Source organism: Mustela erminea, chromosome 9 (genome assembly GCF_009829155.1).
Source record: "Mustela erminea isolate mMusErm1 chromosome 9, mMusErm1.Pri, whole genome shotgun sequence".
NCBI classification, from domain to species: Eukaryota; Metazoa; Chordata; class Mammalia; order Carnivora; family Mustelidae; genus Mustela; species Mustela erminea.
Genome location: NC_045622.1, coordinates 101,386,929 through 101,391,293, shown reverse-complemented (window position 1 = coordinate 101,391,293; position 4,365 = coordinate 101,386,929).

The window sequence follows — 4,365 nt, the reverse complement described above, 5'->3', positions numbered from 1 at the left end:
TTGGCTGCAGGAGCACAGCGCCGTACGCACGCGAGAGAACGAGAGCGCGCGCGCACGGCCGTCGGGTTCCGCAGGCAACTGGGCGAGGAGAACTGGCGTACTGCGCAGGAGTCAGAAATGGGGAAGTGGCTGGGCGAGTCTTCCGTTTTCCTGCGTCCTATTTTCAATCCCTACAGTATCCAAGAAGAAATCCTCGGAAGTAAAATTAGTTATATGTGTGTGCTGGAGATACTCAAAAGCGAGGAGCCACCCTCACTCCTTCTCCAGACCCCCTCCAAGTAAGTGTGGTACGGCCCAGACAGGCTTCTGCTGTGGCCAATCATCAGTCAGCCCCGTGACGCATTGGCCAACCGCTTGGCGACTGAATAGCTTCACCCCGCCCTCGCCTCGCCCACTGGCCCCGTGGCGATAACTTTATTTAAAGCTCTCCTAATGGAGGAGTCCTCGGTGGAGGGAGCTCGGCGGTCCCAGCACACTAGTGGGTTAATGGGCCGGTCTGGCTGTGACTTCTGCTTGCAAGGCGCGCCAGGACTAAGAGGGTCGTGTGGGGCGAAGTTCCTGCCAAAGGCGCGGGAGGAAGAGGACGGAGAGCGGCGCGAGTTGAGGCCCACCGTAGGGCCACCCGTGGAAAAAGGCGCAGAGTGGGCGCCCCCTGATGCGGTGGCAGCCCCCCGGAGTGCGAGCACGCTCTTAGCTTCATTCCCTCAGTTTCTCACTGCAGCCCAAGGGATGGACGCCCGCTTCGCTAGCCTCGCCGCAGGCTGGGAACACAGACTGGAATCCGGCTGTCCCTGGCGAGCTGCTGGCCGACTCTGCATAGATCGCAGCGCCACACTTTTTCCCTAATTAGCCCTACCCAGCTGTGAACCCAAGAGCAAGGCCAGGTGTTCTCTCCTCATTTAGCTCGAGGCCACTTCTCTCTTGAAAGGAGCTCTGGCTGTTACATAACAGTCTTTCAAAAGTGTTCCAGCAGCCACTTCTCTGAAGCCAAAGTTGCTCACCTGTAAAGTGTGATTCTAAATCCTGCGGTCTGTCCTTGGGCTTGGTGTCCAATGTTGCTGGTTTAACTGTGGTCTGATACTTTAGTACTAGGCAGCAAGGTAAAGGGGAAAGGTCTACCTTCAGTTTTCTGGGGTCTCGTTCTCATACATATGCCTCCTCTGGCATGGCATATGTATCAGGGTCTAGTTCATTCTTGGTAAGGACTTCAAGCCACGATTTATTGCAACACACTAGAGAGTTTTCTTTTAGTGACCAGTGTGTATTAAGAAATGAAGTTTTTTGTTTTTAGGGTTTTTTATTTAAAAAACGAAATCTTTGAAACACTTTAGCTCATATAAAAGGTAGTTGTTATTGGAGATAGAGTATTTATAGAGGCTTTCTATCTGTAAATTAGGTTAGTTTGTTTCCTTAAGAAATCAAATTTCAGGGGCGCCTGGGTGGCTCAGTAGGTTAAGCCTCTGCCTTTGGCTCAGGTCATGACCTCGGGGTCCTGGAATCCAGCCCCGCAAGGGGCTCCCAGGAAACCTGCTTCCCCCCTCTCTCTCTGCCTGCCTCCCTGCCTACTTGTGATCTGTCAAATAAATAAAACCTTAAAAAATAAATAAAAGGAAATTAAATTTCATTTTTCTATGGTATATTTTCTTGGATTTTAAGACTTCCACTTCCCCAACTTCACAAGTTAGGCGTCTTACCTTTCCTACTTTCAGCCGTCTTAAGAACTTGTAAACTGTCTTGTCTTTTGGCTAGACACTGCCAAATGAAAATAAAAATTCGATCTTCCACCAACCAGTCACACATAATATAGCTCTCCTAGGACACTGGACTACTAGATGCCAACCTTTTAGCTGGATGAGCACTAAAGGTGGCATAATCACTATCCCAAGGTTTAGACACAATTATATTTTCTTGTCCATTATATTTCAGGGTTAGTTAGCAAGATATTTCCTGGAAAGGATGTTTAATAGAACATAAGGTTTAAACTACCAGCCACTTCTCAAAAATACTGCACAGTGAAATCTAGGCTAAAACAAACTAGACCACCAAACTTCAAATAAATTACTATGTATGTATATCACATAACACCTTATACTGTTTTTCTGATGTGTCCTTTTTCCAGTCCTCTTCACTTGTATCTTCACATGCCTATAGATGGCAAACCACAAGGTCATTTCAACATACCATTAATACAACAGGCAAACAGAACAAACTGCTACCCTTGAGTATAGGCACAGTGAAGTTTTTTAGTTTTTCAGTACCCAAACTGCCACTGACCTCTTTGGGGTTTTTTAGGTTTATTTTTCTTGCCTTTTAGTAATGCCTACACCCAACATGAGGCTTGAACTCATGACCCCTAGATCAAGAGTCGCAGGCTTTTCCAACTGAGCTAGCCAAGTGCCCCAACCTTTTTATGTTTAAATACCACTACGCAGGGGGGCGCCTGGGTGGCTCGGTTGGTTAAGTGTCTGCCTTCGGCTCAGGTCATGATCTGGCTCAGGTCATGATCTCGGAGTCCAGAGATCAAGCCCCATATCTAGCTCCCTGTTCAGCAGGGAGTCTCCTTCTCCCTGTCCCACTCCCCCTGCTTGTGCCCTAATAAATTAAATCTTACAAATACATACATGCATACATACATGCCATTGCCTGCCTTTCTGTCCTTAGGTAATCTGCTTGTGTTAAAGCGCTTTACCCTTTGTGCTCTGGATCCAATCCCCTTAACTCCTTCATTTTCTTCCAGATTTTTTCTTTGATGTATTCTTTTTGAGATTTTATTTATTTGACAGAGAGCACAAACAGGAGCAGTGGCAGACAGAGGAAGAGGGAGAAGGCAGCTCCCCCCTGAGCAAGAAGCTTAATTCGGGGCTCCATCCCAGGACCCTGGGATCATGACCTGAGCCAAAGGCAGATGCTTAAGCAACTGAGCCACCCAGATGCCCCTCTTTAATGTTCTATTTGGAAAAATACAGAAAAAAGAGAATGGTGTCAAGAAGATTCTCCTCCCCCCATCATTCTCTCTCTAGTCTGTTGATACGCTGAGGCATCCTACCTAAAACACTAACAACAAACCCTCTCTTGGCCCTACATCCAGCCCCCCTCCCTTTCTTAGCAAAGTTTGTCTATGGAGGTTATCTGTACATCTTCACAATAATAAATGTATTTCAATAGGACTTTTGTCCGTACCACTCCAAAACTACACTTGTAAGGTCAAAACTGACATCCATGCTTCCAGACCCATAGTCCAATCTCCTTGGCTAACTCCCACTACACTTCACCTCTAATTTTTGGAGTGCCTTTAAAGTCCATCTCGGTCTCCTAATTTCCACCTACAGAGTCCCTGACTTCATCCAATACTACTGCCTTAAAAAGCCCTCTATAAGCCAACAGCTCCCATGAACCTTCAGCCCTAACTTCCCCAAACCTAGCTTCTTGTTTCCACACGTCCACACAGCATCTCCATTTGGATGAATAATAAGCAACTGAAAATATTGCTAAAGTACAATTTGATATTCTCTCATCCCTTCCCTGAGTTTCTCCAACCTCATATCCAATCTAGTTACTCAAGTAAGAAATACAAGAATCACCTTTGATTCCACTTTCTTTTCCTCACCACTCCCATCAGCAGGTCCCATCGTATCTTCAAAAGATCCCAACACAATCTCCTGCTCCACCTCGTCTAGTCTAATGCCCCATCGATTCTCACACTGAAACTCCCACAAGTCTCCTCACGTATCCTTGCTCTTACTCTTCCTTCTATAAGCCATCTTCCACAGAGCAATGATCTTTTCAAAATCAGGCCATTCCTCCATTTAACCACCTGCTTTGCTCTGCATTATGTCTCCCAAATTCATAATGTTGAAATCCTAAGCCCCAAAAATGATGGTATTAGGAGGTGGGGTCTTTGAGAGCTACTTCGATCATGATTGTAAAACTGTAAATTGTAAACGTGGTTCCACCGTGCATCCTTGGCCCTTCTATGTAAGGACATAGCTAGAAGCAGGCAGTCTGTACCCCAAAGAGAGCCATCATCACAACACGACTGTGCAGATGCCTTGACTTTGTAATTTCCTGCCTCCGGAACTGAGAAATCTCTGATGTTTATAAGCTACCCATTCTGTGGCATTTTTCATATAGCAGTCTGAAGGAACTAAGACACCACCCCTCTCCCATTCTTTGCCACTGCTCTTAGAGTACAGGAGCCCAATATTATCTGGTCTCTGCTGCCCCCTCCAGCCTCAATTTTTACCAATTGCCCCTTGATAACACCACACCAGCCTTTCCCTTCATCGAATACATCATTTTTTTTTTCCTTTCTTAGGATTTTGCGTGAAGATGTCCCAATTTCACACAGCCATTCAGGTCTTACTG